Genomic DNA, 26039 nt, shown 5'->3' with positions numbered 1-26039 from the left:
AGTGCTGGGCAGTGATGCTGCGGGTCCCATCCCTGGATGTCCCATCCCCCCAGCTCCATGGCTGGGCTGACCCCATGATCCCTTTGCATTTGGGCTCTCATGTTCAACACGAGTTTGGCCCTGTGAGATGGTGGTTTGGGGACAGGGACTGGGGACATGGCGGGGGGTTCTGGGGTCTGTCCTCACGGCTGCCCAGCTGCCAGTAAACGTGCTGCCCTTTGCCTCTTCTTCCCAGGAGGGCGGTGGGGGCCAGTCTGCCCCTGCTGAGCCCACCCAGGTGGCCATGGACAGCCAGGCCAGGAAGAGCTCAGCACTGGGGCCGAAGGGACGTGGGACACGGCCTGGGATGGAGACCGGCAAGGGGACTGCAGGGTCTGGCTCACTGGGGATGCGAGCAGGGACACAGGGGGAACCAGCGACCCCTGTGAAGTTGTCAGGCGCTCCCTCTGATCACACGAGGTCTATTGGTGCCAGCGCCACCACCCCGGGGATGCAGGCAGGATCCCGGGGCACCCAGGCCAGCACCTCGGGGCTGGAACCAGGATCCCGGGGCACCCAGGCCAGGACCTGCCTGGGGACACAGCCAGGGGCCCCTGATGCCCAGGCCAGCACCTCGGGGATGCAGCCAGGATCCCCTGGGACCCACACCAGCACCCCTGGGGTGCAGCCTGGGTCCTCCAGCTCCCAAGCCACCATCCCAGGGGATGCCCAAGAGCCGGCCAAGCCCTGGGGCTCCACCAGCACCTCCAGCTACGAGTCGGAGATGCGGGAGGTTCTCTCCCAGGTTGGGCAGCTCGGCCACCTCTGCACTGGTCTGAAAGAGCAGGTGGAGCAGCTTAAATCTACCAAAGCAGAACATGCGGATCTTGAGAACTTGCGCCGGCTCTTCCCGAAGGGAGGTGAGAGCACGGGAGGACTGGCGGGGGCTGTTTGGCGTGGGGTCACCCTGGGTCAGGGGCTCGTCATGCTCAGAGACCCCCTCACCGACAGCACATCCCCTTGCACCATGTCCTCTAGGCCGGGAGAGCATCACCAGCATCCTGGCCGACCTCAGGTGCCAGGTGTCCTTCCTACAAGACATGGCCAGGGCCCTGCACGGGGAGGAGGAGAAGGTGAGCCGGCAGCAGTCCCCGAGGGGCTGCGGGGATGCCAGTTTGGGCAGGGAGGGGGCAGCCGAAGGGTCCCCGTGCCGGAATGACACAGGGGGCTGTGCCCTCACCGCCCCCACTGCCGTTCCCAGATCAGCAAGGTGGAGGATGCTCCCAGAAAGACGAGGGGGGCTGGAGCCGGCAGAAAAGCAGCCGGCAGCGGCCAGATGACCCGACAGCCACGGTAAAAGGATGGGAGAGGGTTTCCTACCCCGCAGGGCTGCGAGGGATCCTGGGGTCTGGGAGCATCCCAGTTTGGGGGCCGAGGGACACCCCCACGAAGGCTAAGCCTGCCCCTGCCCCCATCTCGCTGGCCAGGCCCAAGGGACAGAAGGTCAAGGCAGAGCGGAAGGAGCTGGGGAAGCAGCCGGAGCCGACCCAGGCCGAGCTGGAGCAGTTTGCGGCCAAGTACGTGAATAAGTTGGTGATGGAGACAGCGCAGCAGCTGCAGGCAGAGGTGAGGCCCGGGGGCAGCGCTCCCAGCCCCCGCTGGCTCGGGGGGAGTCCTGGCGGGGTCCCGGCCACGTCCCCTGGCTGGATGGGGCCATGGAGCCTCCACGGCACCTGGGCTTGTGGGCGGCATCCAGCCCGGCTCAGAGCTGATTCCTCCTCCCCTGCCAGCAGGTGGACGAGCCGAGGGCGACGGTGCAGAGCGGGCGACACGAGCACGCAGGGTGCCACTTCTGCAGCCCGGACACCAGGGTGCTGCTGGGGAAGCTCCTCCAGCGCTGCGAGAAGCTCGAGGAGCAGGTGGAGTCCCTGGCCCAGAAGGTGGGCGGCAAGGTGGACAGTTATCCAAAGTGGAGGAGACAGGTAAGGAGATGCGGTGTAGGGGGCTTGAGCTGCCAGGAACCCCCAGGCATTTCTGCTTTGCTCTAACGTGGGGGAGCCCCTCGCTGCCCCCCTAATTGGCTTGTCGGAGTCAGCAGCACGGAAGGGAATTAAAGCCTTGGAGCAAATGTCCTGCTTGCACTGAGGGCCCGTGGCCATCAGCCAAAATACCCTGGGTCTGCCCCCGTGGGGCAGCCACCCCCTTGCTCAGCACCGCCTTGTCCTCTTAGTCCCTGCAGCAGGACGAGCAGCTCAAGTGCCTCCAGACCAGCATCGTGCAGCTCCAAAAAGGCTACGAGAAGTTCAGCTCGGACCTTGCAAACCTCCAGCAGGATCGCCAGCAGGAGCAGAATGACGTCAAGGTGGGTGGCTGTAACGCGCAGGCAGAGCCCAGGCTGGGACCCCAAGGGGTCTGTCCCCCTGCCACCCTGCTCGCAGCCCTGCACAGCTTCCCCATGCCTTTCCTGGAGGTTTCTGATGGGGTGGGGAGGCAGGGGGTGCTCGGCTGGCCGGGGGCAGCTCCGACCCTGCCGTGGCATCACGGGCTGCTGTCTGCCTTGGAAGGCTCTGTCCCAGGCCCTGGGGAGGCTGGAGAAGAAGCAAGCAGACAAGGAGGAGCTGCTGGTGCTGGGAATCGATGAGGTACGGGCTCAAGGGGCCCCGGTGCCAGTCAAGGGTGTCCCGGGCAGGGTGACAAACACCCCTTGTCCCTTGGGTGCTGGCTGGCAGAACCAGCCAGGGGGAGGGAGGATTTCTAGCCCGGCTGCAGGTCCCTTGCCAGGTCCCTCTGTGACCCCGAGTCCCTTCGGCTGGTGGGACCAACGCCACAGGGGTGATGGGGTGAACAGGACCACGTAGCCACTTCCCCTCTCCTGTTGTCTCTGCATCCTGTCCCCACCGCTCTCCTGCCTTTCCCCGTTGCTAGAAAGCAGACAAAGCCGCCCTGGCTGACAAAGTCAGTCGCAGCCAGCTTGAGGCGTGCGTGGAGCGGCTGACCAAGATGATGGAGGAGGTGACGAGCCGGGTGACGGGTCAGGAGAACGGCTGGCTCCAGTTCCAGAAAGAGCTGCAGAGACAGATGGACTGCAAGGTGAGGGCTCGTCCCCTCCACGCAGCACTGGCACCTTGGGGCCTGGCAGCCTAAGGCAGCATCCTTGCGAGGGTCCCCCCTCCCGGCTGTGCCCCCGGGGACCGCCATGTCCCATCCTGGGGTAGCTGGCTGAGGGTGTCACCCGTCCACAGCTGGACCGCCGGGAGCTGGGGGCGTTCCGGAAGCAGCAGGAGGAGCGGTGGAAGAGCCTCAGCGGGCAGCTCCAGGAGCAGGCGCTGCAGGCAGAGCGTGACAATGCCGCTGGGATTAGGAAGTGAGTGCCATGGGGACAGTGGCGGCTTTGGCAGTGCTGGCCCTGTTCCTGCTGGCTGTCCCGGCTCGTGCCGGTGTGGTACCTGGCGTGGGAGCCATGTGGGCAGCGCCCCTGGGGATGCTGAGCAAGTGGCTGTGCCTTGTGCTCCTGCCAGCTGCAGCTTCGCAGCGATAGAGGCGGCACAATGAGGGGCACGTGTGGGAGGAGCCCTCCTCAACCAGTCTTGGGGGGTGGGTGCAGAGGCTTTTTGTGGCTGGTGTGCAGGTGGGGCTGTGCCCCCCAGGAGCTCCCCAGCCCTTTTCTCCCCCCTCCAGGCAGCTGCTGCCCGGTTTCCATTGCCTGTCCTGTGACCGGCCCCTCAACATGCTGGCGCCTGGACCGTGAGTAACTGCCCCCCGAACAGGGAGCACCCCCCGACCCCTCCCTGGCGTCGAGTGACACATGGGGTGCCACCTGCCGGGCCCTGAGCACCCCCATGTCCTGTCCCACAGGGAGCGGACGGGCGAGTGCAGATACCCCACTGTTCCGCGGAGCTGCGGGGGCCCACACACCGTCACGCCCCCGCGCTTCCAGCCCCAACCTCCCAGCACCCCACGGCCGTCCCCATCCAGCGCCCGCCGCCCCAACAAGGTAGGGATGACAGAGGTGGGGAGGGGGATGCTGAGCCTGCGGGGGGATCTGTGCCTCAGTTTCCCCGGGGAGAGCTGGCTGGGGGAGGGTTGCTGGGGGATGCGGAACGGGGCCCCGTGTTTGGGTCACACGCTCTCCCCTTCCCAGAAGGACGCGATGCAGCTGTCGGGCCAGGACGGCACTGATGGGAAGCGGCAGGACGAGCAGCTCTCCATGATGGGGGGCTCTCAGCTGCCCACAACACCAACGGCCACCCCAGAGACCTCGACCCCGAGGAGCCAGAAAAGTATGGCCCTGTCAGGGCACCGGGGGGCAGAGGACACCCCGCTGTCTGGGGGGACGGGTCTGTGCCCACAGCTGGGCAGGGTTGGACGGGGGTCTGGGCTCTGGGCTGGGCTGTGGGGGCAGCACTGGCTGCTGGGGCAGCCGGTCCCTGTGGTGGAGCTGGAGGGAGCTGGGGGGACATGTGGGGTGGTGCTGGGCAGTGTGGGACAACAGCCTGTGTGCTTCAGGGTGGGGGCAGGACCCTGTTGGTGGGTGTCTGTGGCTGACCCTGCCCCTCGCCCCCAGGCACCGCCTCCCCGCTGCTGTTAGCCGTGCTGAAGCGCCGACCAGCCTCATCTCCCGGACGCCTCACCCAGGCACCGAAGCTGCTGCCGCCCATCCAGCCCCCCCGCAGCGAAACAACCCCCTGACAGCCGGGCAGGACGGGGGTCCCGGCCCCGGTCCCACCGCCCCGGGCGCTGAGCAGGCAGCGGCTGCAATAAATGGCGATGGGCAACCAAGCGCCGGTGTGGTCTGAGTGGGGGTCCCTGGGGCAGGATGGCAGAAAGCCCCCTGTGTTTGCTTTTCCAGGAGAAAAATAAGTGCTAAAAAGGCGCTTGGGGTGCCCAGGTGGATCCAGTGGTATCCAGGGTCCCCAGAGGGAGCACGGGGAGCAAACCAGTGGGCACCAGGGCAGAGCCAGCAGAGGCCCATCCTGCACCCCGGCTGGGGCTGAGGTGTCCATGGGCTTCAGAAGCACCCCCTGGCACTAACTGGGGGGACGGGGTGAGGGGGGAACCAGGGGGCTGTGCAAGAAGCCGGGCTGGCTGTCGGCAGCCGGAGGAGGGGAGCGCTTTGCTCTGGGTCGGGGGATCCAGAACTGGGGGGACGCAGCAGCTTCGTGCCCCGCCCCGGGGTGCCCACAGCCGCCGTGTCGCAGCGCTTTGCAGTCGCAGGAAAGCACCGGGCAGCTCGAGTTGATGGGCGCTCAGTTTCCCCAGCCAGGCGATGCCGGCGGTGCCAGCCCAGCCACGCAAGGCCCTACAAGAGACAAGGGCTGTTCATACAGCCAAGCAAAAGTGTGGCCCGTGGGCAGGGGAGCTGCCAGCCCTGCCTGCCCTGCCTGCACAGGCAGGAGGAAAGCCCCTGAGCAAACCTCCTGCGTCCCAAAACCGGGGATGCTCAGCCCAGCAGAGCTGGCACTCTGCACTCTCCAACTGAAGCGGAGCAGCTGAGACCGGGGAGTGGACCAGACATGTCCCTGATGGAGCCACGTGCCAGGGGGTTCCCACCAGCCCCCCAAGGGGCAGATGCGCACGGAAAGTTACTCGTGCATATGTGCACGGGAGGAAAATACACCTGCGATTCGGCGAGGGTCAATTTATACGCGCTCAAATGGAGCGCGGAAAGTTATACGTGCATATGTGCACGGAAAGTATAAATATACTCGCAATCCTGCGAGAAGTTTTACTTACACCCGTGGCGGTGTCAGCATTCAGGACACAGAACCACGGGCGTAGTTATATGCGGTGCTTTATTTCAGCGCTGGGAAACCAGGGGCTCGCACCCAAAGCTGGTTCCGACCACTGATTCAAACTTCACCATTCTATACAATTTGGTTACATACATATTCATTGAAGTTACAACGTGTATATTGCATATTCATTAGGTTACACAATTATTTCACAACATCAGTTGCAACACCTTGGAACTACTCTAAGCATGCGCAGTGTCCTCTGGTGGTCGTTCAGGGGTCGTTCCTGACAGCGCAGGAAAAGCGTTAGTCTGAGAACCCGCTTTGTGATGGTTCTCCCGCAGGTTGCTCGACCTTCAGTCACTAACAAAGAGCAGGACAAGGACAGAATTGGAGGCACAGAGCTGCTACTCACCATGCTCAACTTCTTCTTCTGGGGCCCACAGGCAGTCAGCACCTTGCTGCTTGTGTTCACTTTCAGGACATCTCCACTCGTCGTGCCAAGATGAAAATCACCATCATCGTCTGTCATCTATAAGAAAGCATAAAGAAAAAGAGATCACGGTCTGGATACTGAGACCCGTGTCCCACGCCTGACACTGGGCTGCATCAACAGCTTTAGTTCAGTGGATTGCCAAGAGTTCACCTGGGGGAACCCAGCCAATGTTTCTGTTCCATCACACGCACAGATCCAGAACACTGCTGAACGCCAGACACTTTCTAACCAAATCTAGATCATATTTGGAAGCATAAAAATCCGGGTGCCGGAGCCCGTGACCGTAAGACGTGCTGCTTCTCTTGAGGAGCATCCAGAACACTCTTTCCCAGAGGCTGTGGGAGATCAACTGCCATGGCCAATGCTGAGGAACTTCACTGCCGTCACGCGCTTGGGACCAACATTTCCAGCATTATTAGAGAAACTCGTGGTTTTTCTCTAGTCTGTACAGAGTTTCTTAGTTTAGCAAAGTCATCTTGGCTGAAACGTACCTGAACACACACGCTGATTCCTCTCAGTTGCCCCGCGTAGCATTCAGATGGATGGATTGTTTTAGTTGCTGTGTCGAGTTCCCACACTCGAATGGTGAAACTAGAAGAACAAATAGAGTGGGATCAAATCCACAGATGCAGAAACCTCCAAGTTTTTTCAGTACTACAAGAAGTAAAAAGCCTTCACAAGGCTCCATTATTCTGATCTTTCAATACGGAGAAAAAGAACAATATCAGAGAAGTCTCTTGTGGAAACTTTTTCCGGGTAAATCAAAAATCTTAAGGCTTCAGCAAAAACATATGTGAGGACACTTTCAACTCTTTCCTAGTGCAATTTAATTGACGATGTCAGAGATGATGTCATATCTTTAAGCAGAGTCACCCTTACATTTACCAAAGTGCTAAAATTGCAAAGGCGAGCACTCATAAGTGCGAGTGCAGCCAAGAGCATCCAAAGCCGTCCCTGATGTACAGGGAGGTGCAGGCCCTCAACGCGTTTAAACGTCAGCCTGGATATATGGGCGCTGCCGCAAATCCTTGCAAAACGCCACGTTTTGTACAACTTTTGTTACAAGCCAGTGACCAACTGTACATCACATCTGGTGAGGACAGGAGATCATCCAACGACCGGCAAGACATCACTGTTTCGACATTAATTAGCCATTGTTCAGGGGCACTCATTGACTGCTTTTCTTGTGTAAACACTGGCAACTAAATATGTTAAACACTGCACGGGGAATGCTGAGTACAAAATCCTGCTATCAGGAGCAGAAGTGACGCACGTGGGCCCCTGTGTGCCGCTCTGAAAACATCTTGTCACATGGAGAACAAGCAGAAATGCCTTAAAGCTGCAACCTGACGGGTATTCATGAGTCCATTCAGAGTAAAAAGCAACAACACAAGCACACAGTTGCTTAAGTTTCCTTGTAGTTCAATAAAGACTCTTTGTCAAAGGAAATAGGGCCAGGGGTTCTCTCGCTCTGCTCGTTCCTCTCAACAAACCCTTACTTTCCAGCAGTGACAAACACCTCGTCCCTGCAGCTGGAGCACATGACGACGTTGGCATTGCCGGCGCTGCGCGGCGAGGCCGGGCTCCCGCACACAGCCTCTCTCTTACTGACGTCCCACACCATCACCCTGCAGGAGAAGAAAGCCTTGAAACAGCTTCGCTTTTTGACATTGCTTGGAAGTCAATTACTAAAAGACAAAAGCAAGACAAAGCCTATTGTCCTGCAGTCTGTTCCTACCAGGACACACAACAGAAGTAACTTTGTAGAGATTCTACCCAAGAAAAAACTTGTCGCCAAAGTGTGGAATTGCAGTTTACATCCCCTGCTCCTGAAGCAAGGCTACGTGGATTTATCAGATTCCTTCTGCGGAGCACGACTCAAATCATACAGAATCACAGAACAGCTTGGGTTGGAGGGACCTTCCCAGCTCCCCAGTGCCCCCCTGCCATGAGCAGGGACATCTTCAGCAGCTCAGGGTGCTCAGAGCCCCGTCCAGCCTGGCCTGGGATGTCTCCAGGGATGGTTCAGCCACCACCTCTCTGGCCAACCCGGGACAGGCTCTCACCACCCTCCCTGGAAAACGTCTCAGGCCGCCCATAGAATCTGATTCTTGTCAAAAATCTTGTGCCAAGAAGCGGAAATCCTTACCTGCCGTCGTCCTGGCCTCCCAGGGACACAAGATAAATGCCTCTGGGCGAGATCGAGAGTCCCTCGACTTTGCCCTCGTGCAGCGAGAGCCGAGCAAGTAACTCCTGCTTTGGGAAATCCCAGAGGATGACGTCTGCCTGCGGGGCAAAGCAGAAGGGGGGGATGGCAGAGCATGAGCTGTAACTCGCAGGATCTGGGAGAACAACGTTCTCTGGCAGGAAAGTTGTTCGAAGGAGCCCAGCCCAAGCTTCTCTGCAGCCCTGGGCACCCCTGACACAAAGAGGCTTCAGACTGGGTGCTGTAAGAAGCATTATTCCAGCTGAGCACTTGAGTAGCTCTGCTTCATTTCAGCACCTACATTTACCCTGAGACACTGAGTATTTGACTTAGGTTTTAAAACACTGAAAGCACTAAAACCTGATCCCTTCCAAGTGTCTTGAGGTCTTTCAAATAGGCAAAAATAAAACGAAAAGAACTTCAGAGGTCTGGAAATGCAGGGAGGTACCTGTCAAGGGCTTTTGAAAGTCCTAAGCAGCTCTGGAACTCAGGTCTCACTTGAAATAAACCAGCATTTATTAATTAATGTCTAATGAGATTTTGGCTGCCACACGCCCACAACACTTTGGATAAAAAGGACTGGAACTAAAAATCCCTCAATCCTAGGGAGACTGCTTCATGTTTTACAAAAACATAAAGGCACATCCAGCAACGGAGTAACTACAATTTCCCATTCCCTTCAACATCTTCCCATTGCAGATATTTATTTTCCAACCAAAGAAAAAATAAACGAAAGGTGTTCCCACCACTGGCAAGCCAACTCCAATTTCTCTGGTCAATACCAAGCGGTTAAAATCAGAGCATTACCCACCTTGAATCCAATGCAGGTGACTTGTCCTGAAGCGACGTACATCCCATCCCTGGACACGACAACGCAGGACACGTTATCGGCGTGGCCGTGCAAGAAACTCTGTTTCTTAGTGTCCAGGTGCTGAATCAGCACCGTACAGCCCAGGGGGTACAGGATGTGCTCCCTGTCGGGGTGGCAGATGAGGCCACAGGGAACATGTCCTGCAAGAGAAACGGGTGAAAGATCCGCTGGCTGCCAACAGTTCAGGGGCTGCAGAAACCACTGGCTCCCCACGGTTTACCTCACAAGGCGAGGGGGGGGAAGGAAAAGAACCTTCCAGTTCTCCCCAGAGCTATTCAGCAGAACAACCCCGTGTCGAACAGCACGGTCACCCTTGTAATAAGTGATGGCCAAAATGGTTAATGTTGAACAAATCGAGTAGGATTCAATTATATTATGCATATTGTTGTAAGCAGTAACTGCGCTTGTGCAAGTTTGATTATGTTTTGTAGAACCTTGTAGTAGTAGTTAAGCCAATGCCTGGATTGCCTGGATGGTGCCACAGGTAACAGGACTCCCGGATGGTGCCACAGGTAACAGGACTCCCGGATGGGGCCACAGGTAACAGGACTCCCGGATGGTGCCACAGATAACAGGACTCCCGGATGGTGCCACAGATAACAGGACTCCCGGATGGTGCCACAGATAACAGGACTCCCGGATGGTGCCACAGGTAACAAAGTTCCAGAGACGGAAATTCCCAGCGTGTGAACGAGCGTATAACATATATAAGCACACACGAAAAGTTGAGTGCTGTGCCTGTTGGCGGAACTGAGCTTCCCCCGGTCACCCAGCGCTGTTTTGCCTAATTACCGCTTGCTAAATAAAATCCATTGATTGGCTCAAAATCGATTTATTGGCTCTTATTTATACAAAATTTTGGTGCCGTGACTCGGATTAAGGATCTCTGGGAGGGACTCCTAAACTTCCGGGAGGCGCCCCGTCCCGTTTTCAGACGGCCCTGGAGTGGACGGAGGATCGCCCTGAAACCTTAACCTCCGAACCCTAAATTTAGGTAATTAGGCAAAAGAATTGAACCCCGTAAACCTTTGTGCACGAAGAACCGGACGAAGACCCCGGGGAGGGTAAGTATAGAAAGCAATTCCGTTCGGTTGGGGTGGGTATCCTGGAGTGTGCATGAACGAGACGCCCCCCCGCTTGGGGAGGAAGCGAAGTGAGTGTGGACCCTGCCGTAAGGCAGGGCGGGACTCTCTAGTAGTGCGGTTCTCATAGCCCGCGAGGGCGTGAGCCACGAACGAGGGGTGCGTGTGTGTGTGTGAAAGAAGACACTCCGGAAGATGGGACAGAGGAAGAGCAAGCCTTCTGATCCCATGGGGAAGGGACCCAAGGAGAGGTTACCGGATATTCCCCGAGATTCCCCATTGGGCCTTATGCTCAAGAATTGGGAAGGTGCGTCTTGCACGCGAAACAAAGGTAGGGAAAAAATGGTTTACTATTGCATGCATGTCTGGGGAAACCAGCAGATTAGACCAGATCGTTTATTTTGGCCAATTTTTGGGTCATATGAGAGTTGGATTGTCAAGCCCTAAATCTTTACCAATGGCACCAACAAGGGCCGGGCGCTGACATTAAGTGGCCCCAGCAGCGTCCTAACTGGGATAATCAAAACCCAGAACACAGGGGCCATATGGGAGATCTCCGCACTATAATCATCCAAGGGATTAAGGAATCTGTCCCTCGAGGGCAGAACATAAATAAAGCCTTTAATGAACAACAAAAGATGAGACTCCCACAGAATGGTTAGAAAGACTAAGAAAGAGCTTGCAGCTTTATTCTGGGATAGACCCTATGACACCGGTCGGGCAAGCCCTTTTAAAAACACAGTTTGTGGCGAAGTCATGGCCGGATATTAGAAAGAAGTTAGAGAAGTTGGAAGATTGGCAAGAGAAAGGGTTGGACGAGTTGCTAAGGGAGCACAGAAGGTTTATGTGAGAAGGGAGGAAGAGACTCAGAAGAGGCAAGCTAAAATGTTAGTAGCGGCAGTTGGAGAGGGACAGAGGACGGCTCCACAGAAGGGAGGGCCACCACGCATAGGTGGGAACGGGCCACCTCAGGGAAGTCAAGTCGGACCGAAGGATTTGAAGGAAATCGAATGTTTTTACCGTCAGAGGAAGGGACATATGCGAAGGAGCTGTAGGAAACGTATACAGGATGAGAAAATGTATTTTGCTGAGTAGGGGTGTCAGGGGCTCTATCTGCTGGGGACTCCTAAAACAACAGAGCCCTTGATAAAATTGAAATCAGGTCCCCAGTGCCAGGAAATGGAATTCCTGGTAGATTCGGGGGCAGAAAGATCTATTGTCCAAACTGTGCCCCGGGGATGTGCCCCATCTTCGGAGAAAATAGAAGTACTAGGAGCAAAAGGAGACCCCTTTTCTGTACTAGTAATTAAAGGGATAGAAATAGAATCCCCATCCCGAATAGGGATAGGGTCCCTTTTATTAGTGCCTGAAGCTGAATATAACCTATTAGGAAGGGATTTAATGGTCGAATTGGGAATTAGTTTAGAAATAAAAGATCGGGAATTGAAAGTAAAACTATACTAAGGTAAGAGAGGATTTAGAAGAAGAGGAGTTTTTATGTGGATCATCACGGGTAGTGGACGGGAAAAGGAAGTCAGGATACGCTATAACAGATGGAAATAGCTGGACAACTAAGGAGTCGGGTCCCCTTAACTCAGGATGGTCAGCGCAGGCTTGTGAGCTGTTTGCAGTATTGAGGGTGTTACAGTTGTTAAAAGATAAGAGAGGGGACTGATGAATTCTCAGGGTAAAGGATTAATACATGAGACCTTAATAAAGCAAACTTTGGAGGCATTAAGAGGGCCCAAACAAATTGCGGTAGTTTATGTAAAGGGCCATCGGAAGGGAACCTCCACGCGAATAAGAGGGAATAATTTAGCAGATGAGGAAGCTAAGAAAGCTGCGTTGCTGGTAATAAAAGAAATGGGAAGCTGGAATCAGCAGTTTCCAAAAAGTGTTAGAATGGAAGAATCCTTTTTGCACTCTTTTCTTAATATTAAGGACATTCTTAAAACTAGTTAACACGTCAGTATATTAGTTTTTAAACTTCAAGGTATTTTCAGGAGCTTTTACTTAATAAGAATAAAACTTTGTTATTGTGCAATATTTGTTCATTAGTTTAAAAATTGTCACCTTTAAGAGTTGGTCCCATATAAATGTATCTTCTGTCAGGGAATTTTAAATTCCAGATTTCTTTTTTTTGTTACTTTGTATTTTGAAATCTGTTTTCCTATGTGCTTGTCGAACCTATCACCGTCCCTAATCGTGACTTGGAAGTTTGTCCCCTTGTCCCCTTTTATTTTACATGTGTTTTAGTGTTCAGTGTGGGGACCAACTCTCGTAGAACCCCTTTCATTGACTTTTCAGTAGCTTCCATAATCGCAATAGATTGAGGTGTGAATTCCAGACTGAATAAGATACTAAGATGTGTTTGATGCTGTGCTATGTAGAAATATTTGGGGCAAATTCTTGGGTTTTGTAGGTCTGCAAAGTGCATCTCTGGCAGCACGAACCAGACTGGCAGCTGGTTGATCAGTGAACAGTGGCACCTGTCCAAGGTCACTTTGTGGCTCCTGTGCCGTTTCTCCTGTCCAGGGGACCGAGCAGAGTTGGGGGGGGAGGTGTTGTCCCTGCCGCATATGTTCTTTGTTTTTTTTTTCCTGCGTTGTGTGGTGAAGTCCCGTGGGCCCTTTTGTGCTTGTGTGGCTTCGTAAGAACTGTTAAAGCGAGGTCTGGTGGTCTAGAAACTACCTTTAGATATAGCAATACATCGTATCAAACCAGGAAATCAAGTACTCATAAAAACATGGAGGGAATCATCGCTAACCCGTCCTGGGAGGGACCTTTCCTTGTTTTACTCACCACAGATATCACAGTCTGCACCGCGGAAAGAGGATGGACACACGCTAGTCGAGTAAAAGGTCCTATACTGCACACAGACTGGGAAGTCACTGGGAAACTGGATAAGTTGAAGCTGACCTTCAAGAGGAAACAGACACGTGACGCATAGCCCTGGATACTAGGCTTTTTATGGACAATTGTAAGGAATTACATAAGTCGCACATCGCATGTCCTGTATGTAAGCAATGCAATCCGTGGGTACGTCGCGTGTGTCACGGGTGCGGGATACAGCAGTGAAAAAAAGTTTCCTTATGTTGAACGATGGTGTAATGAGTGTTGGGAAAAAAACCTTAGACACCATCAAGATATTAATAATCACTGATAAGTCCAGACATTTGGGAAATAACCAAGAGGAAGTGTAAGAAGCGTTTTGGTAAGAAAAGATAGAGGAAGTGTTCCAAACCCTGTGAGGATTCGGGACAGTGGCCAAAACCTGGTATTTGAAAATAGCCCTATTGGGTTGAGTATTGGAAAGTGGGTTGTGACAGAACAAGGAGAGGATTCAGGAGGCAGTCCCCTGAAGACTACAACTGCTGCCGAGAAGAAAACTTACCCGGCTACTCTGAAGCAACAGAGTAGGCCCAGGGCAAGGCAGAGGGGTATCCTTGTGGGGATTGGCAAGTGCCTCCGAAAACTCCTAAAATAAAGCAGCTCCGTTAAGCAGAACAACCCTCAACAAAATGAACCTCCACTGGCTGATTTTCAGCCAAGCAGGGGCCGGGTCGCTCTCCCTAATCCTCCTTACCTTACCGGTAATAATAGCAATAAAGCAGGGGAGTTCTCACCAACCTTTTAAATGGACCCTCTATCGATGGGAGGACCAAACGATCATACAAAAACAGAGCACATCAGGGTCACCTTCTTTTACTGCAACCTTCTGCCAATTAGTTCAGATTGAGCCATGCCTTAACAAAATGGGGTTTTATATGTGCCCCAGCACAGGGCCCTCGTATTGTAATACTCCAGGACACTATTACTGCTCTTACTGGGAGTGTGAAATGATTGCCTCAAGCTGGCCAATTCCTCCGGCAAATACTGATAAGTTCTTAAAGGTTGGATGGGGACCTGTAGGATGCATTCCTCCTTCGAACCAAGGCCGCCGACTAAAACTCGGTTATCCTCGCAACCGAAACATAACAAACCTTAACATAACAAACCCTGAACATAGTGGATGGTTTGTTAGAAAAAACCTGGGGAATGCGATATTATCGACCGGGTGCTGATAGAGGAAGCATGTTTCTCATAAAGAAAGAAGAAGTTAAACCGACCCCTCTAGGTAGGGAGACAAAGACAGTAGAGAAGGAGAATATAATAGTAATAGAGGAAACTGTCACTGAAGCCTTGAAATCTCTGAATATTGAAGCCCCGGAATCTTTGAATCCTCTATGGGGAATTATTCTGGCTGCTTATCAGACTCTAAACTATACTCAACCCAACTTAACCATGGGTTGCTGGTTGTGTTATAATGTTAATCCACCCTTTTATGAAGCTATACGGGATAATCGTCGGTATACCATAAACAAGGAGTCTATGCCTATTCAATGTCCCTGGGAAAAGCAGAAAAGAGGGATAACTATGCAACATGTAACTGGAATAGGGACTTGTACAGGTAAAGTACCAAATTCCAAGAGACCACTTTGTGGGAATATCATACCAAGCCTTAATAAAACCACAGGATATATTATTCCCCTGAATAGAACAAAATGGATATGTTCCAGGACGGGACTTACTCCATGTGTGTCTTTAAAAGTGTTTAACAGTTCCTGAGAGTATTGCATGTCAGTTACTATCATTCCAAGGATATTATATCATCAAGAAGATGTGATGTATCCTAAATCGATTTATTGGACTAGTTAAAAACCGTGTAGAGCGGGTACACCTTATGCTGCTACAGAAACATGGAACTGATGAAGAAGCTGAAATGACCTTACTAGCCCGAAAAGCGGTAATTCGATTTGATCAACAAATAAATGAGTAAAAAAAAAAAAAAAGGGGGGGAATTGTAATAAGTGATGGTCAAAATTTTTAATGTTGAACAAATTGAGTAGGATTCAATTGTATTATGCATATTATTGTAAGCAGTAACTGTGCTTGTGCGAGTTTGATTATGTTTTGTAGAACCTTGTAGTAGTAGTTAAAGACAATGCCATAAATAACAGGACTAGCAGGTGGTGCCATAAATAACAGGACTACCGGATGGTGTCATAGTTAACAGGACTCCCGGATGGTGCCACAGATAATAGGACTCCCAGATGGTGTTACAGATAACAAAGCGCTCGGATGTTGCAACAGATAACAAAAGTTCCAGAGGCGGAAATTCCCAGCACGTAAACGAACGCATAACGTATATAAGCACATACGAAAGGTTGATTTGGTGTGCCTGTTGGTGGAACTGAGCTTCCCCCGGTCACCCAGCGCTGTTTTGCCTAATTACCGCTTGCTAAATAAAATCGATTGATTGACGCAGAATCGATTTATTGGCTCTTATTTATAACACAGAGACATTTCCTATTCAGGTTGTGCTGCGCAGGTCTTTCTGTCTTTGTTTTTCATTTCAGCAGAGTTTTATCTCCTCACCGTGATGTCGTACGACCGCTCCGTTGCCATCTGCAAACCCCTGCACTACGGGACCCTCCTGGGCAGCAGAGCTTGTGTCCGCATGGCAGCAGCTGCCTGGGCCACTGGGTTTCTCAATGCTCTGCTGCACACGGCCAATACATTTTCACTGCCCCTGTGCAAGGGCAATGCCCTGGGCCAGTTCTTCTGTGAAATCCCCCAGATCCTCAAGCTCTCCTGCTCACACTCCTACCTCACAGAACTTGGGCTTATTGTGGTTAGTGTCTGTTTAGCATTTGGGTGTTTTGTGTTCATTGTGGTGTCCTATGTGCAGATCTTCAGGGCTGTGCTGAGGATCCCCTCTGAGCAGGGTCGGCACAAAGCCTTTTCCACCTGCCTCCCTCACCTGGCCGTGGTCTCTCTGTTCCTCAGCACTGGCTTGTTTGCCTACCTGAAGCCCCCCTCCATCTCCTCCCCATCCCTGGACCTGGTGGTGTCTGTTCTGTACTCGGTGGTGCCTCCAGCAGTGAACCCCCTCATCTACAGCATGAGGAACCAGGAGCTCAAGGATGCCCTGTGCAAACTCATATCCCGCTGTTTTCTGAAGCAATAAACTGTCCATCTTCTTCTATACAGGAGTTTTAATGTAGCTAATTACAAGCCCAGCCTGTCAACTGGATTTTCTGGTGGTGGTGTTTTTTTTCTTATTGTGATAATGTTGTCAACCCCTTTCTAATTCACTGTTGGCTTTTCTTTTATAACTGTTGGTTGCTTAAAGGAGCAGCAGTGCTCTCCTTGTCTTTAAACAAAATAAAGGGCTCTTTAGTGACTTGTTTTTCACTATATCCTTCCTGCAAGGGCTTTTTGGAGCTGCAGGGACAGTTCCTGTGTGTGGGTGGAGGGGAAAACAGCTCTGGCATGACAGCCCTGCCAGGGAGCAGCAGCGCTTGTTCTTCCAGAGCTGTTCTGGTTCCACTCCCACACTCTCCTTCTCATCCCTGGTGTTGGTGCAAGGCCTGAGTGCTCTGGCAGCTTGGTCACCGTCCTGCTGTGTGTCAGTGCTGTGAGCGCAGGCAGGGACAGGCAATGGGCACTGCTGTGACAGAGCTGGCCTCAGTAACAGTACTTGCACAAGGAAAAGTGATCTTCTTTGGGCGGTGCATGATGGTTTATATCTTCTTGCAATGTTTCTCTCAAGCTTATTCCTAAAAAAGTCACCCACTTATAAAACGCCATTGTGCATCTGAGCAGTGTGTGTGTGTGTGCAGGGCTGGCACACAGCAGTGTCCTCTCACAGCCAGGCTCCTGCCAGAGACCTGCAGGACCAGCAGAGCAGGGGCTGGGCTGTGCCCGTGTTCACTGGAAACACTTCAGAATCTGCCCCAGGGCGTCATCATGGACTGGCCCCTCACAACCACCATTTCCAGCACTGGCCTCTCTCCCCAGCTCACCGAGGTTGTTCTTCCCTCCACGGAATTACAGTGAATGAGCAGGTCAGCAGTCCATGTTTGCATTGTACATATGAGATGCGAGCATGCACATCATGTGCGTGAGATGGCATGAACCTGAGTGAGCAGAAACACCATCAGCTACTCCTGGGAGTTCCATGACGGCCTGCGGGACAGACAGTGTCTCGAGGTCACTTCACATTGGGAGTAACAGCTCACGGGAAACCACCCATTGGGATCTTCTTCCTTGAACTGAGGTCCCCGTGTCCATTCCTCATGATGTGGGGCTGAGGTGCCTCCCATCCGTTTGGGGTAGCAACAGGAGGCCAGAGGTACAATGTGACTCCAGTCTCTGTGAGTAAAAGGGACAGACTCTGTCTCTGAACATCCCTGGGTGCATAAGGACTCCACGAGGCCAGCTCTGATGGAACCCTGGCATTTCTGTGTGTGACTCCAGGAACAAGCCCAGTGGCCCAGTGAGATTCATCTCAGCTGCTGGGACGGCTCATTGCAAGTGCTCCTGTCTGCTACATCACCCTTGCCCTTGATTCTGGATTGTGCTTTCAAAAGTGACAGCAGAATCAGAGAAGTTCTGAGGTCCTTGGGAAAGGAAGATGTCAAGCCCATCTTCAAGAAGGGCCTGAAGGAGGATTTGAAGAATTAAGGGCTGGTCAGCCTACCTCTGTCCCTGGGGAGGGGATAGGCAGCATCTTCCTGCACCAGTTTCCGGGAACCTGAAGGACAAGGAAGGCATTGCTGAAGCCAAATGAGTGGAAAGCCCAGTGAGTCACAAGAAATGCTCTGGACCCATTCCAGAGCTTAAGACCCCCAGGAAAGAGCTCAGTGACAGTGCAGCCCATCCAGTTGCATCTGTGTCCCTCACTGAGCAGCACAACCAGTGTGCAGTCACCCCATGGTCCTGCAGCCAACCTGCTCTGCAGCGCATCAGTGCCAGGTTGGGGCCCTGTGGGGAGCACAGGATGGGGCCAGGAGCACCAGAGCAGATCAGAGGAGGGATGGGGGAGATGAGACAGGAGCTGACCTGGGCTGGAAATTGCCTTGGGGAGAAAAATGCTGGTGTTCAGCTGCCCCAAGATAACACCCAGAGTTAACGGTGCAGGGCCAGAAGTCCTTGCTGTCCTGGTGCTTCACCAGGCCTGGGAAGTAGCTGGAGAAGGATTGGTGTCCTCCACTTGCCATCTCTTAGTGTATTTTACCTCCTAAAGGGTGTAATGGAAAGCAAGTCTGGGACCCTGTGTCCGGACCTGCACTGCAGAAAGTATTCACCCAGAAGCCACACCATTTTGCTCTGGTACTTCAGTCCTGGTGCTCATCACATGTCCTTGAGACAAACTTATGCACCCCTCTTGTCAACCTTACCCCAAAAGTCACCCCTAGACAAGGTTCCTGAGCTGGGGCTGAGCTGGAGAACTGGGGTCCAGCTGTGACCAGAGGAAGGACAAGGCCTGTCCTGGGTCCTCTAAAGGGCTGGCAGCCTCTGTGATCTCCACCAGAAAAGGCAGCGTGCAGGAAACTGTAGACGATCCCCATGCCCATTGGAGGCCCTTAGGAAGAGTTCCTCTCTCCAAATATCCAACCCAGCTTGCTGCTGCATGAACAACCAGGAGAAACTGCCCCTGGACCCTCATGCCAGACCCCATCTCCTCCACCCATACAGGCAGTGCTCTCCCCCTTGGCACTGAGGTGGTTCCAGGGGACACAAAATGGGAAGAGATGTTGGGTAGGGATATGGTGTCCTTCAGTGCTCCTCATGGTGCATCCTGCTGGGCTTTGTGCCACTGGTCACAACCCTCTGAGCCTGGATGTTCAGCCAGTTCTCAGTGGTGCTAAACAGGAACATGCCCATGAGCACATTGGGCTGCACTGGGAGGAGCGTGGCCACCCAGACAAGGGCAGTTATTGCCCATTGTGACTCAGCACGGGTGTGGTCACATCTGGAGCCGTGTGTCCCAGTGTGAGGTTCCCCATTCTGGAGGAACGGGAGGAGCTGTCGTGTGGCCAGAGAAAGTCTGGGTCATGTGTGGAGATGTTGAGAGACCCAAACTTCTTTAGCCTGGTGAAGGGGAGCCTGAGGAAACGTGCTGGTTTTAATGAAATTGAGTTAATTTTCTTCATCCATTTTGAACCTCTCTCCTTCACAGCCAGTACAGTATTTTGTTTAGATTTACTATGAGAATAATGAGATAACGCTGTTTCTTCCCTGGAATAGAGTTCATTTTGTCTTTTAGCAGCTTTACAGTGTTTGCCATTTGCTATGAAAGGAATGTCAGAACTCACTGAGATCTTGGCTGTTGTCAGGGAAACCAAGGACTCCTTTGGCCATCCAGCTGTGGATGCAGATTGGCAGGAGGGGACACAGACAGGACAGCACCTGGATTGACATGCATGCTGATCAATGAAATATTCCCTATGATTAGCGCCATGCTCAGTCTAAAGCTGGAGCCGGCTTTTAGGGTTTGTTACATGCGTTACTTTGGGTTTTCCAGCTGGTTTGGTCAGTTCCATTCAGAAGTTTCATTCTGTCAGGAGTTTGATGTCCGTTCGGCCTTTTGCCGTTCTGCCATTTTGCCGTTGGCCTTTGGGCCTTTCTGCCTGTTGCCCTTTTGCTCTCTCTTGCTGGGATGGGCTGTTCAGGACCAAGGTGCTCCCTTCTGCAGGACTGGCTGCTCCGTGTGACTGGAGTTACATGGGGCATTGCACTGAGTATATTTTCTTAATTTAATTTATCTATTGATATTTAATTAACCTGGACTATTGTCAGTGAAACCAAGGACTTCTTTGGAGTCCAGCTGCAGGATCAAATTGTCAGGAGAGGGCACAGACAGGACAGCACCTTTATTCCCTACCATTAGTGTCATGCTCAGTATAAAGCTGGAGATGCCTTTTCCAGCCAGTTAGTTTTGGTTTTCTGGCTACACTGGTTAGCTCTGTTCAGAAGTTCCATTGTATCGGGAGTTCAATGTTAGTTCAGTTTTACAATGTTTTGCTTTTTTTCAGTTGGCCTTTGGGTCTCCCTTTGGGTCTGCCTTTGGCACTTGTACTTTCTCTTGCTGGGAGCAGCTGTTCAGGACCAGGGTGATCTCTTCTTTTGGGCTGTCTGTTCAGCACAACTGGAGTTATATGTGACATTGCACTGAGTATCATATATTTTATCATATATTTGTGTATTTTAGTATAAGCATATTAGTAGTAGTAGCATATTATTTTTATTATATTTATTGTCTTATTATTTTTTCTAAAAACCCACAAGTTTCTCCCTTCCCTTTCAATTCTCTCCCTCATCGCACTTGGGGACTGGGAGCAGGATGTGAGTAAGTCTCAAGGTCTTAGTTGGTGGTTATGGTAAAACCATGACAAGAAAGAGCAGTAGTAGCTTCAGAAATCTTGAAAATCACTTTCCAAGAGCATGGCACTTTTTTTTTTTTTTTTTTTTTTGGGTAGTGGGAAACAGCATGAGAAAGGAAAACCATCAGAAACTGCAGCTCTGGAGGTCCAGAGTGGAGCTCAGGATAAAGAAATGTCATTCTGAGCGCAGTGCTGTGGTCATTCAGAGGGACTCTGGATCAGCCATGGCTTTGTGTTTCCAGGAACAGCTGGTGCGGATGGAGAGACAGCAGCACAGGTGGGGACACACTGGGCTGAGAACAAGGTGGGGAAACAATGACAGGCCTGGGACAGTGTAGGATGGACTGTGGTGGACATGACCAAGGGTGAGGCTGGATGTCCCTGAAAGAGCCAAGGTCTTTGTCCCCTTGGTTATGGCTGATGCCTCTGCCAATGAGGCCTAAGAAAAGACACAGTCGTCATGGCAATGGGGCTTCTTTGCCTCCTTGCACCCCCCCAGGGAGACAGGGAGGTATGACACCATTGTCCTTCACTTGGCATCACACTCCCCACATCCCCAGGAAGAACCTGAGCCACCTGTGAGGGACAGGATCTCCCTTCCCAGGGGCAGGGGCTCAAGGCTTGGCCATTGTCCTTCATCAGACAAACCAAGGGCTTTCTCAGCATCAGAGCTGCTGCACTTTGCCTTTGCCTGATGCAATCACTGCCTCCAATTATCTGCTCTAACGAGTCCCTGGGGAGGCTTTGTCAGTAACAGCCCTCAGTGGGGCCCATTAATGCTTCAAGGTACTTTGGAGTTTGTTCTGACTTGGACTTCTTGAGCAGATTCTTCAGTCTGTCCTTGGTATCTGAGGTTCACGGACTCAGCACCAAATACGCCACGGGACTCATTAAAACAGAGAAAGCCCTAACGAGCGATGTTTCTTTCCGTAATATTATTCAAATCTTCCAGACTTGCAGAACTAACTGGAGAGGTTTCAATGGGACACTTGCTGATGAAGGTTTCAAAGAAGATTTCATAAAGGAGGATTTTTCTTTCCAGGGTGTTTTCTATCATTTTTCAGTGTATAGAAGAAGTGACAGCAGCATTCTACACTGGACATTGATCCCAAGGGTCTACTGAAGACATCTGGACAGGCAGGAGAACAGTCCTTGAGGCTGGACACTGTATGGACAACCTGGCTCCTCACCCCCACCCCCAGTCTGCCGGTTCCCTCATTGGCCACCAGAGATTGCATCACTTTTCCTACATCAGTTTAATAAACAGCAAAACACTTTCCTCAGCTGTGTGTGTAAGCTGGATCTGATGAGGTCCAGCATCCACAAGGGACACCCACACAAGAACTGGTTTAGACAGAGAGATAGGAGAGGCTAGAAATAAACACAATGAACATGTTGACTGCCATGTCAATTAGAGCTCTGAAGAATGGGGCAAGTTTGTAACTCCCTGAAGCTCAAAGCGGAAACCAGACAGCTGAGAGGCCACTGAATGACCAAAGAGCAAGTGGAGGAGAAACCTGAGAGCACTGGGAAGGGCAAACGTCCGCACAGTCTGCTGGAAAGTTGTCCTTGGACAGGGACATTTAATCAGGAGAGGTGGGAACTCCTGATTGACGAGGGAGATGAAATACTAGAGTGTTGGTAATAGAAGTACAGGGGAAGACCAATATTTCTTCTCCTACCCTTAGTACACTTTCCCATAATTTGCTTTTTGGCTTTTTTATTTTAAATTGTAGTATGTTAAAATAGCAACTAAAGAAAAATCTCCAATCAAAGAAAATAACAAACCAAACAAAATAAACAAAAACACCCACAAAACCAAAGCAAAACAAAAACGAAACCAACCAACCAAGAACAACCAAAACCAAAACCCAACCCAACCAACGAAACAAACAAAGAAAAATCCCAAAACAAAAAAACAACAACAAAAAAGATGATGTTTCCAGACAGACATCAGTCATCAGCTGTCTCACCATAGACAGTCAGGGCCATTTTAGGGGCCCAGTGTACCTGAGGTGCTGGCCTGGGATTGGCATCTCTCACACAGGACCTGGGGAGACCAGAGCACCTTGCAGTGCAGGTGGAGCCTGGGCAGGGGTTCCCGGGGCATCTACACTGGCACCAGGTGTTTGTGTCCCTGGAGCTGAAGACATTTGTGTCCTAAACCCATGCCCGGTTCTGGAGAACTCTTTTATTTTTAAAGAAAAGAAACCCCGCCAAAGACTTATTTTAATTTTCATTGACATCAGCTGACATCTGATGGGCCTGCAGGCATGAAGCCAAGATCATGTTGTGTCTTGCACAGCGCCCCATGCCCTCTGAACCTTCCCTGACCAGGACTCCTCACACGTTGCCCAGAGCGAGTCACACTGAGGTGTTGACTGGTTCACTGGCTGAGATGATGGTTTAGATGGTCACCTACAGCACAGGTGGATCCTGCCCCATCATCGCCTGCTCTGCTCCAGTCTGAAACAGAGCCCAACATCACAATGGGATCATAAGAGAACTGAGGTTGAAGGGACCTCAGGAGTCTGCAGTCCAGCCTGTCACCAACTGGGTCACACCGAGGTGTTCATGCCTTGATTCAATCAGAGCTTTAGCAGGACTAGAGAAGTGATCATCCCTTTGTACTGGGCACTGGTGAGGCTGCACCTTGAATCCTGGGGTCTGTTTTAGGCCCCTCATGGCAAGGAAGACATTGAGGTGCTGGAGAGAGTTCAGAGGAGGGTGACAAGGCTGGTGAAGGGTCTGGAGCACCAGTCTGATGAGGAACGCTTGAGGGAGCTGGGGCTGTTCAGCCTTGAGAACAGGAGGCTGAGGGGAGACCTTATTACTCTCTACAGCTGCCTGAAAGGAGGTTTTATCATGGAGGGTGTTGGTCTCTTCTCCCAAGTAGCAAGTGATAGGACAAGAGGAAATGGCCTCAAGTTGCACACGGAGAGGTTTAGATTGGATATGAGGAATAAATTCTTCATGGAAACCACCAGTGATGTTCCTTAGGACTCAGTCCTAGGGCCAGGTCTGTCCAATATTTTTATCAATAATCTGGATGCAGGAATTTAATGCACCATTAGCAAATTTTCTGATCATACCATCCTCGGAGGTGCTGATGACTATCCTGAGGGACAAGGAGCCTTGCGGAACGATCTAGATAGATTGGAGCATTAGGCAATGATCAACGGCATAAAATCTAACAAGTCCACCTGCCGGATTCTGCACCTAGGATAAAGTAATGCCAAGCACAAGTCTAAATGGGGAGAGGATTGGCTGGAGAGCAGCCTTGCAGAAAGGAGCCTTGGGGCGCTGGTTGACAGGAGGCTCAACAAGAGTCAGCAGTGTGTGCCCTGGCAGCCAAGAGTGCAAATCCCATCCTGGGGTACATCAGACAGAGCAGAACCAACCGCTCAAAGGAGGTGATTATCCTGCTGTATTCAGAGTTGCTGTGGCCTCACCTTGAGTGCTGTGTGCAGTTCTGGGCCCCACGATTTGACAAGGATGTTGAAGTATTCCAGTGTGTCCAGAGAGCAATAAAGCTGGTGACCGACCGGAAGGCGTGTCCTCTGAGGAGTGGCTGAGCAATCTGGATTTCTCTAGTTTGGAGAGAAGGAAGCTGATGAGCAAGCTCATTGCCCTCTAAAAGTTCCTGAGGAGGGAAGTGTATAGGGAAGTGCTGATCTCTTGTCCCTGGTATCCAGTGACAGGACATGTGGGAATGGTGCAAACCTGGGTCAGAGGAAGTTCAGACTTGACCCTCTACTGAGAGTGTGGTCAGATACTGGAACAGCCTTCTGAACGATAGGATGAGGGGCAACGGGCACAGCATAGGAGGTCCCATCTGAATATTAGGAAAAACCTCTTTACTGTGAGGGTGCCTGATCACTGGAACAGGCTGTCCAGAGAGGTTGTGGAGTGTCCTCCTCTGGAGACATTCAAAACCCGCCTGGACACCTTCCTGTGCGATATGCTCTGGGCGAACCTGCTTTAGCAGGTGGGTTGGGCTAGATGATCTCCAGAGGTCCCTTTCAAGCCAAACCATTCTGTGATTCTGTGACAGCTGGTTGATGCCCCAAGCCTCAGCATTCAAGAGGCATTTGGCCAATGCACTTACTACCCTGTTTTAACTTTAGATCAGCCTTGAATTGGTCATGCAGTGGGACTAGATGGTCATTCTAGGTCCCTTACAGCTGAACTATACCTCACTTCCCTTCTTTCCTTTCTCCTCCTTTCCCTAGCAGGGGGAAGCTGCAAAGCCCCCCCACCACAGCCCCACCTGGCACCCTTTGCAGGAAGCCTTTGAGGTGCTGGCCCCAAGGCAGTCCCGGTGCCAAGGAGTTCCAGGGGACTGTCCCTGCCCTTGGTGGCCACGTGCTGGGCACAGCTGCTGGCTGTCCCTGATGCCTTCTCTGCCGTTTGGCTCTCCAGGACAAAGCTCCTGCTCTTCCCTCCAGTCATGGCAGAAACCAGCCCTGCAACCAAGAGAAGAGCCCTGGTAGCTGTCCCCTCTCTGCACCAGAGCTGATGTCCATGAGGCCCCACAGCGAGGAGGACCAGGGTCACAAAGCCTTTTCTGAGGGGATAACAGGATGGTTTCACCACTGCAGCGTGGAGAAAATCCCAAGTGTGACCAGAGCCATAGGCTGGGCTGGACAGTGCCAACAGACCGCCATGGAAATAAGACTCGCTTTGAATCCATTCCCAAAGCACAGCCAGGCAAATGATGACTCTTCCCAAATGAGCAAAAAGAGTCCATTGCTGCTACTGCAGTCATGTTTCCTTTTCTACCCAAACCAAGATCCACAGTTGGCCATCTGTACAGGGGATGCAAAATGCACTTCAGCTGCAGGGTAAACCTTCCACACCTCCTGTGTGACTTGCACCTTTCTCGGAGTTATTTGCCTACCTTGATTGGTGGGAAGAGGTTCAGAACTTATGGAAAGCCTTTAAGAGATACTCTTTGGAGTACTGAAAGAGTAAGGAAGCTACTGCCATTTTGGACATTTGCGTCAAAACTCATACACACATGGGATAGTGTGCGGTGTGTGACATGGATTTCTTTTTCTCCTTGTTCTCCTTTTTAGTAATGCCTGAGATCCTTGCTTTGGAAAAAACATAGCTAAACAAAAGAATCTGAGAACAAAAGTCCTGATCAGAGAGAAGGTCCATCTGGGCCAAGACTCAGTCTCCAAAGCTACCAGCCATCCGTGTCTACAGGGTCTTGGGGTGCTCAAAGGCCTCAGTGGCTGGGACCGGCCTCCCTGGGGACCATCTCCTGCAGGGGCCCAGGGGCCGTGTCTCAGCTCAGCCTGGGACCTCTGGTGCCTGCCTGAGCCATGTGTAGGTGTGTGTGCCTGTCTCTGCCCCATCTCCTGGACGGGCCTGGGCCCTGCCCTGCAGAGAGCGGCTCTCCTGGATGGAGTCCTCAGGCCTGGCTCAGAGCTCATCGTGCTCCAGGCACAGCTACT

The 26039-nt window shown here is 52.2% G+C and overlaps 1 long non-coding RNA gene across 1 annotated transcript; it reads left to right on the top strand.

The window, feature by feature from the left end:
• The first annotated feature begins 4118 nt into the window (after positions 1-4118).
• Positions 4119-4758, top strand: LOC135577666 (uncharacterized). The gene is made up of 2 exons (XR_010469336.1): positions 4119-4259; positions 4544-4758. It is a non-coding gene; the product is annotated as an uncharacterized LOC135577666 (long non-coding RNA).
• The last annotated feature ends 21281 nt before the right edge of the window (positions 4759-26039 follow it).

This window comes from Columba livia, unplaced genomic scaffold (assembly GCF_036013475.1).
Source record: "Columba livia isolate bColLiv1 breed racing homer unplaced genomic scaffold, bColLiv1.pat.W.v2 Scaffold_133, whole genome shotgun sequence".
Taxonomy (NCBI): Eukaryota; Metazoa; Chordata; class Aves; order Columbiformes; family Columbidae; genus Columba; species Columba livia.
Note: the sequence above shows the minus strand (reverse complement) of the source record. Positions and strands in the feature narration are given on the sequence as shown.